Below are 13,516 nucleotides of genomic sequence, written 5' to 3' on the forward strand. Positions count from 1 at the left end.
CATAAAAAATTATATATATATATATATATATAGACAGCACATTTCGACAATTATTTTATCGCGCATTAACGCAGTTTTTTATTATTATTAAAGTCCGTTTCTCACCTCCCTCTGAATACACATACAGACACACCATGGGTCACAGGAGGGGTGGGATGTTGATCAGTACTGGCTTGGGATGGGTGTCATCATGTGTCTCAACCAATGAGAGCATTTGGGGTGGGCCTAAGACTGCAGCAGTGCTCACGACTTCATAAGTGGGAAACAGGAAGTTTCCGATAGCACGTTGTGGCGGGAGGAGCAAACGACAGACACAGTGGGTGTGGCGTCAGGCCTTGTAGAGGCTTTTATTAAACAAAATCAACAAAGTGTCCAGAAATGGTAATAATGTGTCCAAAATAAATGGGGGATCAGGTGTATTCGTTGTGCAGGGAAATAGTGAAGGACAGGTAGTGTTCAGGAAGGAGGGGTCCATGTAAGGGGCAGAGTCTGGCGGCCACACGCGCTCCCCTCTGAGGTCCTGGGCGGCGGCTTCATTTCAGCGGCTTCTTCCCTGGCCCACGGCGCTGGAGGGGATTCCCCTGCCTGGCTTCCAAGCACGTCTGCGGTGTCACGGTGTGCATTCTTAATCCGGACCACGGGTCCAGCAGCTCACAGCTCTGGCGGCACAGGAATCACTCTACGCACCCTTCCTGGACCCACGAGGACACCAGCGTGCATACACGGGGAAGAGACCGGTCTCTCGAGGAGAGGCGCTCTGCATTTAACAGCGGTGGTGATCAGGCTCCATTCACTTCAGGTGTGCCTCATCACACGCCGCCAGACCTGGATGATTCTGTGCCCCTCCTCTCTCACACACCCACTCCTGTCGGGAGCCTGGCGAAGGGCGGCGATTAACGGACGGGGTGATGATGATAATTAGGGGGGAGGCAGCCGACTCGCCACAACGTGAAGACAGCGGAGAAGGGCTCTCACTCAGCACAGTGGAGTGCATCGTTTTGTTAACTTTGTGGTTTATTATTTTGAGTCGTTTGGGATGCGGTAACACACGACCCTCTCACAATATATTGCTTTACAGATCTATCACTTTTGCCGCTCAGAAATGTTCACGCAATCATGCTGCACGTATCAGAAGATTAGCGCTCCGACACTACATGTGTACCGTGCCCGAACCCAACTGAACCGCGCTCTGGCCCACCTCTTCCAACCAAGCCAGGGACGGCTAAACGAACCGCGCCCGAGCGCGGAACAGAGCGATCACACTAGTCCAACATACTGGGTTTTGGGGGTCAAATGCGCTCGGGCACGGTTAAGATTGCCTAGTGTGAGTACACCCTTATTCTCCCGCATCCCGCACACACGAGTGTCTACCCGCCCGCACCTGCACTCGCCCATCAAGTGTTGTCCCACTGCACTCTGTTGCGTTGGGTCCCACGATAGTGCAGGTCTCTACTCGGAAGGTGCCTGTTATAATGTTATGATCAAGGCTCTGGACTCTGAGCATAACTTTTTTTCTATAACAAACTATAAAATATTTTCTATAAAAATGTTAATGCCCTGGCAGTGGGAAATAGCTTTGGTTTTATATTTAATTTGATTACATTAATTTTATAAGTTGAGATTTCCAAGAAATATTTTAACTGCTACTATGTAAAAGGAATACTGCTGTAAAAAAAGAACCTTATTTGTTTAAAGTGTTTGCAAATCAAATATTATTGCACTTTTGTTCATATAGCAGTACTTTTAAATGAAAAAAGTGCACAATACACTACTTTTGAATTCATTATTGAATTGTGTGCATAATAAGCAAGCCCAGCCAAGGTGGCAAAAAAGCAATGCAAAAGTAACAATGCATTACTTTTTATTACAATGCAATAGTAACACATTAGTTATGCATTAGTTACTTTTTTTGGAGTAACAATATTGTAATGCATATTGTAAGTAACTTTACCCAACACTGTCCATAACTACAGCAGAGAAGACATTCACTGTTAAGCTGATTAAGATATAAAGTATAATAATAATAATATAATCATAATATAATAATAATAATAATTTGACCTTTTCTATTTTACAATAAATCCACAGTGGCAGTCAAGGAACCCTAATAATACTATTACTACTACTACTATTACTACTAATTTAGGTAATTATATTCAAATTAGTTATTAATAAAAAAATATTAAATAATTAATTATATAATACATGAATTAACAATATTATACATAAGGAACCGTACCCCCTGTTCGCAAGTCCTAATTTAACTGTAACCAGACCAAATATTCTATTTTTAAATAGATTTATAAAATAATCTCTTACTGAATATTGTTAACAACTAACTAGAAGATTTTAATCTTTTTATTAAAATCATTTTAGACCAAGTACAGCATGCTACACCAAAGAACAACTCTCAAAATGTCAACTATATAGATTTGGTGGTGATTCAATGTGGGAACTTCTGGACTCTGAGTTGATCTACAGTAGTTGATCTGGCCACAAGGGCCACAGGCAGAGCCAGAACTTTTTAATCAGATTAAATGTGGCTGATGAGGTGCGGGTCAGTTCTCTGAGCCCTGGTGCTGAGCGCCACGCGCTGGGCTCGAGGGTTATCACAAGCTCCCCAGACGTGTTGATTGGAATCGGGCAGCGGGCCGCTCTGGGCCATGGGGTGGTTAGATTAGAAGCGCACTGCAGCCTGCACATAGAGCCTTCTGTTTTCATAAGTGACTTTCTCTCCCCTGCAGCAGATCCACTAAAGTCCGGCTTATAATCAGATGCAGATCTAACTTCACCGCTGATGAAAGCCAACGGGACACACTGAAGCCTTTCACCAGCTTTTGACCTATAATAACAGTGCAAACCCAGGAATCGTGAGAGTGGTTGTATTAAACTCACTGAATGAATAAAGCAATGTATTATTGTTGCAACGGTGCTATGGCTATTTAAGGGCAACTCTGAGCATTTAGATGGTGAACCATCCTATTACTACCCTACCCAACAGCTTTTGTTCAAGGGTTTTAAACATTTTATTGCCAAGGACCCACAAATATGATGAAATGAACTTGAAAAACAGTTAAACATATTTCATTAATATCTTAAGTGTGCACATTAACTTTAAAAGCGTTAAAATGCATTTAATATTAATTATGAAAATAAACATATAAATAAAAACATTGATTTTCACAGATCCCCTACCACTCCCCATCACAGATTAGCTGAACTAGCCTGAAAAATACAGTTTCTCCAAGGAAGTGAGGCAGACATGAAGACATTAGACCTGGTTTTGTCTGAACCCTTCATGCTGATCTTCCTGGGTGGAAGCAGATTCAACTGCCACGTAGTCAATGAACAGACTCAAGCAGCTCAGCAAGGTCAACCAAGACTATGATCCAATTAAAATTCCACAATTATTACAGAGCACATGCCCCCTGTCTCTTTTTTGGTCTTTCTCCCAGCATAGACAGTCATCTGATCGATTTATCCCCGCTTTGACCTTACAAGGCAAAAGTCTGGAGAGGGGAGGCCTTCAGAACCATTTCTCTTCCTCTAAAATAGGTCCAACTTGGTTTGGCTTGTCTTATTTTAAATGTTGTTTCCAATAGCTCGTCTTTGGGTTGGCATCTATCGTCTCTCTAATTCTATCCATCTTTATTGGTATGTCTTTAGTTTCTATGTTTTCATATCTGTAATTCCAGATTGCATCTCCTAGTGGGTAGAAAACGGCCACAGAGAAACTCTCCTCCCCAACAACAAACACAGACATCTGCAGAGGAACCGCATAATACAAAATCACATCCTTCAAATGGCAATGGACCTCCTCCCAATGGAACCAGACCAAGAATACATGACACACCAACAACAGCCAAATGTCTTATCAGCATTATCTAAACACATCATAAATTATAATCCCACGGCCTGTAATTGTGACAAGGCCCACGCCCGAATCAAAACTCAGACTCCCTCTTTAATCAGCCAGAAGATTTAAGCGCAACATGTTCTCACGGGCAAGAGAAAGTGCTGAGATCTTGATGGCTACGCCACTGTGGTGCTCGCGATGAATTGGGTGGGTCTGTGAAAAGTCTGAGTTTTAAAGACCGTGAGAACTTCATACATCCAATGCTGTTGCACCTTGTCTGGTCTAAAATAGAGTTTCGACCTCCAGAAAAGCTGAAATAAGCTTTTTTTTATAAGACAGAGAAGGACAAATAATCCCTGAGCTCTGCTGTATGTCTCAATGAATGTGATTTTATGGTGTAGTGAAGCTTATAATGACCAAAGATTTAAAATTGAGCTGAAACATTCTTCCACCTAAATGTAAAGAATCCGATTGATGGGATTCAGACCTGAGAATACCCTGAGCCATATGGACAACAACATTTAAATAATAACACGGCTTAATGCTCTCTTTTGAGGGATATTTCACCCAAAAATAAAAATTGTGTCATTATTTACTAACCTTCATGACATTGCAAACCCATATGTCGTTTTATAAATTTATATGTAACTAGATCTTGTTCTACTTCTTTTCAGTCAACTGATTGATTCAATTCTCAAATCAAACTGAACAATTTGTTCATGAATCAAACTGAATCGAATCAGAATTCAACTCGATTTGCTCACAGCAGTTTGAAAGTTAACAAATCAGTGTATATGAAGATTATCATTGCATAACATCTTAAACTTCAGTCTGCTTTTTACAAAATACTCACATGACTTCAGAAGACATGGACTATAGCACATACATCTAATGGACTACTTTAATGATGCTTTTTGGTCATTTCTAATCTATGAACTATGGGCCTGTATGGATCTGTTTTGTTCCACAGTATAAAGAAAGTCACACAGGTTTGGAAAGACATGACAGTAATGAAATACATTTTTGGGTGAACTATCCCTGTAATTTTTGTCTGAGAAACTGGAGATTTTTCTTGTCTAGCTGACAGCATATTTAGCTTCTAATTTCTTTATGTTGAACAAATCTTCGCCCAACAACAATGTTTATTCAGCACTACACATTGTCTAGTAACAAAACAACACCACATTGTTCATTCTCCGCTTCTGCTATCAGAAAAATGTGAAAAACAATGGGTTAGTGCCTCTATTGATGTAATAAATGGAGCTTTCTTGCATTCCTAGACACATCCCTGGCTTCTCTGAAATTCTCAATTTGTTCAGACTAAAGGGAAAAAAAGCCTACTATCAACATAGCATCTGAAAGACTTTCCTAGACAGGGCATTGTCCAAATATTAGTTGTACTTCCACAGTTGTGCTTATGTCAGCGAGGGAAAAAGAAAACTGTTCTATCACCATCTCAGGAACCTAAAAGCGTCCATTCACCTTCATTACCATTCCGGGTATTTTTGTAACTTGAGGATATGTGCTCAACAAACTGAAGCAAAATTCATTGAAGTATATTTCCACTGTTCCCTGGCCAAGTTAAATTAAGGTTATATTGCTTGGCACACCATGGTCCCCATGTTGTATTTTAAACTTGAAACAATACACAGACACAAAGGCCTTTGAATTAACCTCCTCTGTGGTAATCTCCCCAACACCGGAGACGTCAGCATTTTTCCCCAAATATGTCAGGACAGGAAGCAAAGATGAGAAACAACAGGCTGACCAACCAAAACAATATCTAAGGTTAGACTTATTCATGACATATGGAAGAATAATACAGCTGGAATCAATTACAAAATATCAAATGTAAAAGCAGAGTATTGGACATCCTTTTTAAAAGGGCAAATTGCAAAGTTTAAGTCGTTATTATAAATCAATTGACTACTTCCTATAATTAAATAACTAGAAGGCAGAAAAGAATGGAAAACCGAATCACTTTAACCCAGGTGAATTATGCCCAAACGGCAGATGAAAACTCATCGGTAGCTATCATCAGCCAGACGCCCCCACTTTGATCGTAAGTGGCCGTGACTGTTTCACCAGATAAGGTGGAAGCACGATGACATCCCGCCTGAGTCAGCATCAAGCTCACCTTCAGCGATAATTCACGCTGGCTCATTCTGCACCTGAAAACCCACCAAGGGCTCATTTACCCTCAGGCTGACAAGGTGAGACAGGAAGAGGAGGGTTTGGAGGAAGTTAGTCTTTTACAGCCTTCCCTCTTCTTTGATGCCCTCCGTTCTCCCTGTGATAATGAACTCACGTTGAGCGCTTGAACTCGGACGTTCAGTCATGCGTGTTGATGCCGATAATAGAGCGTGAGCGATTACTTCACGCACGTCTGGGACTCAGACTCTACAGACATGGCCGAACGGGCCGGGTCGGTCAGAGGAAGAGACGGCAGAGTGTCTCCTCTGCACTAGACGTGCATTCCAGTCCTGTTAGGCAGAGAAAAGGTCCCATTAGGCCTGTCTGGGAAGGTAATGAATACCCGCGAGGTCGTGACCTCTGTTCAGACATAGTTACATCATCATCAGAGGGGTGACGGAGGCTCCACATCTGCCCCTGAAGCTGCACATGAGAGGGAGAGAGGGAGAGGATAACAACCCTCATCTGTCTTGATCACTTTCTCTCTGACGCTCTGTGATGTAAGGCGTTTTGAAGCGAAGACCGATTGCTGGTGTAAAACAACATGCTGTCTGAGACTATAAACAGGACTGTGGGGATTAAACCGTGCTGCTCTGATCCTCTTCGAGATAAATCAAGTCTGCTGAAACATTAGTAGAACTTTGCAATAATTCAGGCTTAATTTGTCAACCATCATGTTCTATATTTAGATTAACTACTTGTTGGCCTTTTTGACATTTTTATTGATACAGAATGGTCAATGACGTATATGAGTATCCAAGACAAAGAAAGTTGTTACAGTTTAAAATACACAAACACATTTCTAGGTCCCAATTTACTCTCTAGGTACTGTGTTCTATATACAGTAGTATGCATGTGTGTTGTATGAATGTAATCCGGATATACTATATCCGCCACATTGTTGTGCACTGTGCATTGTAGTTATGTCATTTCGCTGCCATTCATACTGTTTTGCCTCCCATATAGAATGAGTCTGCAAAATTAGATACAGCCACTGCATTTATGTTGATAAACTTTTAAATCATTTTCAACAAAAACTTGAATTCAATGACTCTAAAAATGCCATGTGGTATAATCAAGTAAATCAAAGTAACAACATTTTTTGAACTATTTTACGAACTAAACTAACCTTGCCTTGTCATTAAAAATGTCCTTGATAATGTGGGCTTTCAGAGGTCCTCTCTGAGATCACTTACCATTTTATATTCCTTTTTAAAGGAATTTTTATTCAGAAATGTGCACTAACGGCAATACTAAATTCTAACTAACTAAATAAATAAATGTCGCTTAAGATGGGAGGTGAGCTAACATACCTCCCCCACACAAACAGGATGTCTGTTGGACTCACTTGAAAAGCAGAAACTGAACAAGTAAGTCTCCCATGATCTGCTGCAATAATCTAGCTCAAAGGTCACTTATTAATGGACTGCGGGTCCAGATCCAGAGCCAAGACTGGTTCCATCAGGACAGTGAATCAATTATCATAAATGTATATAATTATAAACATAGAACTTTTTTTTTTTGAGCATCTGAAGCGGAATATATAATGAAAACATGCATTTGCACAGTAATCATAAACACAGGAAACACTGAATCAGGTTGATATTTCTGCCACTTGATGATTCTCACGCACAGGGATGAGAAAGTGTGAGCTTATGCTCTCTTAACTTTACGATAACAGTCCAGTGTAGAGTTGTTTATCTAATTCTGTCTGGCCTAGATATCACACAGGTTCACTTTTAAGGCCTTACTACTTTTGGAATAGTGTATAGTGTAAGCTGCAGTTAACAAACATGGAAAAAAATTCTCTTCAATAAGGTTTGGAGTCTATCGCAAAAAAATTAAAACAATGTGTTGAAGAAGACATCATGAATGCATTAGAGCCAGTGCAGAGCAAGCTGGAAACAAAGGACAAAGCCTGCTGTATATGAGTGAGAAACCTCTGAGAAACAACAGCAGGTTGGTTCAACCGCCTCAGTTGCCAGAATGCAGAAAAAGGCCATTAAAGTCAATTTAGAGGAAAATCAGGCTGGAAATGAATTATCCAGCCCTCTAATCACATCATAGCCATGTGGTGATCAAGAGGGCAGATTATCACTCGCAAATTACTGCAGAGTTCAACGGCTCTCCCACGGGTGGCCATTTTGTTTGAGGTCAAGGTGAAAACGAACGTTTGCACAGTTTCAAATTCATTGAAAGAACAACAAAGTCAACTATCTTAAAAACTAAAATATTGTACATTTATGACATTAAAGTTAAAGTGTGTAATTTTTTCACTAGTATTACCAAACAAAATTAGCAAATAATTATGTTTTTTTCAACAGGTTTGCTGAACATTCCATCCATCCGTCATTGGTCAGTCAAACAGTTCTTCCCTCAAACTCATGTCATTGGTTGTGCCAGATTTGTGGAGGTTGGGTTGCTCTTATTATTATTATTATTATTATTATTATTTGCATATTCAGAAAGTACAGAAGAAAGTATTGAGGCATCCAAAAATCATACACTTTATCTAGATCCTACAAAGCAAATTTCACAAATAGAGCTTTTGATACTCTTTATTAATTGCTTACTGAAATAATTCAAAGGTGCCTGATAAAGAGTTGTTAGTGCCAGTGTGCACCTATTTCTGCCAGCGTGTTCCTTCTATTGATGAATGAGAGAACAAAACAGACTCCTGAATGCAATATGTATATAATTAACCAAAGACAAATACGTTCTTTCAATTTTTTCATCAAAAACAAACAGAGAAAACTGTTTCATTGGCCCCAGACAATTGCCTGTAACCATATTGAAAAACTTATGCAATAAGCTCTCTGGTTAACAGTAGGTCTCTGTCTCTGGTAGACAGTAGCTGTTTCGTCTATCCATTGTTTAAGCACGACTTAGAACAAAGATATAGATTTCCCCTTCAAGAAAATCTGAGCGGCACTGACCACTCATAAACTCCGAACAGATGACAGCCACGGGCCTTTCTCAGGTTGCTTTACTGGAAAGTTTTCCAGAACCAAAATGTTTGGAGTTAGAAACTCTTTGGTTTTGCCAATGTAGAAATTTGATCTGATCAAACATTCAAACTGTGTTTGTGGGTGGGTGGTCTGAGGGCAATGAATTCACAAGCTGAATTCATTACCTAGAATAGCCAGACAAACTTCAAATGTTTTATTTTTTGAGTAACATTTTTAAAAAAAATCTTTAAGTCTGAATGTGTATAGGCTTTCAGACTGACAGACAGACAGACAGACAGAAAGACAGATAGATAGAGAAACAGATAGAGAAACAGATAGATAGATATCTGTGTACGTTGCGTTCATTCGCTTTTTGATTTAATGTTGGAAGTGGAAACATGGGAAAATGAACAGTCCTGATTTTTAGTTTTTACGTTCAGGGGTAGAAATGGGTAAACATCTTGAATATTTGATTTCCACATGTGGGCGGTAATGAAACGTCCCTTTTCTGCTGATTGGTCAAGCAAAGATCAAATGGTGCCATCATCAGGTGCAGTTTTCTCATGTTTCTGTTTCCAATATTAAATAAAAAAAAATGAATGCACGCAACATACATGAAAACCATAGATACATAGACAAACAGACAGACAGACAGACTGATAGATAGATAGACTGACAAAAAAGACAGACAGACAGACAAATTGATGATAGATAGATAGATAGATAGATAGATAGTGAAAAGTTTTAAAAAGGAACTAATTCTTCAAATTGGATCTCAGGTCCTGGTGTTCACAAGACCACACAATGTCCCATTTGTCATTTTGTGGTCATGACTTCACTCCGCACTAATTCCCAAATGGCACCCTTAGCCCTCGCGGCCCTCCTCCCAGTCTACACTCGGTCTGACTTCTACAATCAGACGAAAGTTACACAGCCACCATGTTGAATCAGCATCAGTTTCCACCTGGCCAAGGCACTTGTGAGGTTTGTTCTAAAACCCAATGCGTCTGGACATTTAAAGGGTAAAGTACACCAGATCCTCCTGACAGCCCTCCAAATCTGCACGTCTGGCTTCTAACTCCCTGACGTTACTGAGTTTGGGCAGCAGGGTGGACGCAATGGAAGAGTTTACTGACTTATTAGGGTTTCCCCAAGTCTAACGTCTCTCTCTCTGCTTCAGCTCTGTGGTTTGTATGGCTCCCAGAGAGGAAAAGATGACAATGGTTGGCTGGGGGCCGTGGCAGAGCAGTCATTCCAACAGACAGGAACCTAAACGCTTAAGCTGCTTATTGTTAAAGCCCTCAGCTGGGTCTCATGACACCATGTTGCTAATTTCGATACCTGCTTTTACATTCGAACTGGGATTCAGAGCCAACATCAAAGGATCACATCACATCCTGTCCCTCTTATGCCCAAATCAACCTTGACTTTGTAAGAGCTGCTACCAGGATACGCACAGCAGTAAGATCTGAGGTCAAAAACCTGCTGAGGAAAATGGGAAAACACACGAGGGACGGACCGCATCTCGCTCAAACCACAACTGAAGAAACCCAGTGAAATCCAGCACCCGACTGGAGCATATTAAACAAATATTCTCCGCTAGTATTTCAAGGAAAAAAAAATCACTACTGGCGATGGGTTTAATGGAAGTGTGACTTGAAAAAATAAAAAGGAGTTACGGGAAAACTCTATATTTTTGGGATATTTTCTCATTGTGTGAATAGGAGATGCGGCTGTTGACGTGTGCTGGAGATGGATCTGGATTGGAAAGGAAACAACGGCTGGTCCTCAGAGCAAGAGAGAGCCACTCTGACAGATTTGTGTGGTTAGTTTCTCATGGACTGCATCATTCCTCTCAGGGGAAACGAGAGCGAGTGAGAGAGGACAGTGCTAGTAAATACCGCCAGCGTTGACTCCTATCCCTCATTAGGACCGTAGCAGTTAGGCGGCAGTTGGAGCATTATCATACCAACTTTAACTGCCTTACAGGCCCTATAAACAGTCACAAGACTACCATATATATTTTTGGATGCTATTTAGATGCCTCTCCACGGCTCATCGGTTGCCTTCTCACGACTGATTCCATAAAGAGAGGCCTTTGAAAACACGAACAGCCTTCCTTTTTAATCCTGAAGCCCATTTGCTTGAATTTTTCACTTGGTAAAAATAGTTTATGGAGACATTAGACACTGCAGGCAACACATAACATAATTGCGTGCTACATAGACGGTGTGGCGTGCATCTTATCTCAACATCTGAGGAATGAACAGCACAGAACCCGCAAGACAGCAACAGAATTTGCCTTTAAGCTTTTGAACTTCCTGTTTGCTATCTTCAGACTTCCATATAAATGTATAATACACTGCTGCATTTATTATGCATTTATGCATTTGCCAGGCTCTTTCATCCAAAGTGACTTGCAGTGCATTCAAGGTATATGTTTCCTCAGTATGCGTGTTCCCTGGGAATCAAACCCATGACCTTGGTGTTGCTAGCAACTGAGGTACAGGAATGATTCCAAGATGGCACAGGATCGTGGGTACCTTCTGGAGGACACGCATTTGTTCTGTTCCAAAACCTAGTGAGCTGCCTACGTAAGCAGTATTTTAGGGCTTCATTTAAGGCATTAAAGTCACACTCCCAACATGAAGAGGCAGCATAACTATACCGCCTACTAAGATACTTTGTCTGGCTAGATTCTAAGGCAGCATCTTTCTTGTTATTTCATCTCAGCTAGCCTTTAATTTAATTTACACTTGTTAAGTTTCTTATGCTCAAGGTTGCATTTATTTGATCAAAAATACAGTAAAACAGTAATATTGTAAAATACTAATACGATTAGGGTTGCAAGGGGGTGGACAATTTTTGGTAAATTTATGGAAACTTTCCCAAAAATTCTGAAGGTTTATGAAAGTTTCCAAAAAATCCTGAAAATTTCCCAAAATTTCTGGAATGTTTCCAAAATTTACCTAGAAATTACCGCCTCTTTGAAACCCTACTTACAATATAAAATAACTGTTTTTACACTTTAAATGTAATTTATTCCTAAGATGCAAAGCTGAATTTTCAGTAGCCATTACTACAATCTTTAGTGTCACATGATGCTTCAGTAATCATTCTAATATCATGTTTTTGTGGTCAAGAAACATTTCTTATTATTATCAATGTTGAAAATGGTTGTGCTGCTTATTTTTATGGAAACCATGATACTTATTTTTTTGTTCAGGATTCAAAAGAGCAGCATTTATTTGAAATAGAAATCTTTTGTCACACTACAAATGTATTTTCTGTCACTCTTGATTAATTTAATGCGACCTTGCTGAATAAAAGTATTAATTAAAATAATATCTCACTGATCCCAAACAGTAGTGTATTATTTCATCATCTTTTTAAAAATTACTTTCCCATTTAATCTATTATGTTACATTTTTTATTATTTGTAATCATTCTCCGTACTGTTCAGGTTAATTTTCTCATTAAATAAAGGTAAATAAGTGCGTCCTTTGTGAAGAAAGCAATCCCAGAATGCACTGTGCCAAGCTCAGTGGAGTTAAAAAAAAATGAGATGGTGGCCAAAATAAGATTTAAGAAATACTTATATTTAACTAAATAATGAAAAGCAAACAGTTAGTCTAATTAAAAAGAACTATTTTTGAATGTGCTATGTTTTTTTTATGCTTACCAGAGTATTATCAACATGCTAACATCAAACTCTTTTATGTCTGATAGGATGCTTCCTTAGAAGACAAGTTCTTAGGCAGTAGACAGCGAGGCAGCTCACTGGGTTTTGGAACAGACCCATTTTTTGACACAAATACTGACAAATGCCAAGCCTTAATTTCATCTGGACGTCAGAAGTCCTCACAAGTGAACTTGCGGTCAGTGAGACTACACCACAGTCATGCCTGAGCAATGCAGTCACTGAGTCAGCACAGAAATTCATGGAGTGGTCGAGCGGTCATCAATCAATGTCTATACACACTCTATATCAACTCTACTGCAGTCCTATAACACACTTACACAGAGCAGTGATGAACCAGTAAACACTGCGAAGCTTCGCATAAATACAAAAGAAAAAATAAATGGTTATGACATCAGTGGTAGGCTCCTCTGGCAGAGAAAAGCTAAAACATTTACTGGAAAGCAGGATTGTGTGTAAACCGATTTGCTTGTGTGGCAATAGCTGAACGGTTCTGGTTCTGGAACAGCCCAACAAAACAAATCCCAATCCGAATCTTTTTCCATTTCTCTGTGTTTACCAGGTACATCCTTGCGGGTTGAGAGAGTGAGATATGTACAGATATGTTCATAAAAGGGCTAAATCTGAAAGCAGACGAGAGGCAGCTGTAACAATAGGCAGTCATAACGTGTCTGTCATGAGGAGTATTATTTATATCCGTATTGTAGACTACATCACAGTCACAGAAAAGGGTGTGGAAACTTCTGTGAATGTCTCTCCAAGATTGTGTGTGTGTGTGTGTGTGTGTGCGCGTGTATAAAGCCATATGGTGAATTCTCT

The 13,516-nt window shown here is 39.9% G+C and overlaps 1 protein-coding gene across 1 annotated transcript in view; it reads right to left on the minus strand.

Annotated features, from left to right (window-relative positions):
• Positions 1 to 13,516, minus strand: part of LOC107716778 (partitioning defective 3 homolog B-like) — a 335,521-nt gene that overhangs the window by 40,599 nt on the left and 281,406 nt on the right. The gene's annotated exons all lie outside the window — the stretch shown is intronic.

The sequence above is a fragment of the Sinocyclocheilus rhinocerous genome, unplaced genomic scaffold (genome assembly GCF_001515625.1).
Source record: "Sinocyclocheilus rhinocerous isolate Xijiao unplaced genomic scaffold, SAMN03320098_v1.1 scaffold1441, whole genome shotgun sequence".
NCBI lineage: Eukaryota > Metazoa > Chordata > Actinopteri > Cypriniformes > Cyprinidae > Sinocyclocheilus > Sinocyclocheilus rhinocerous.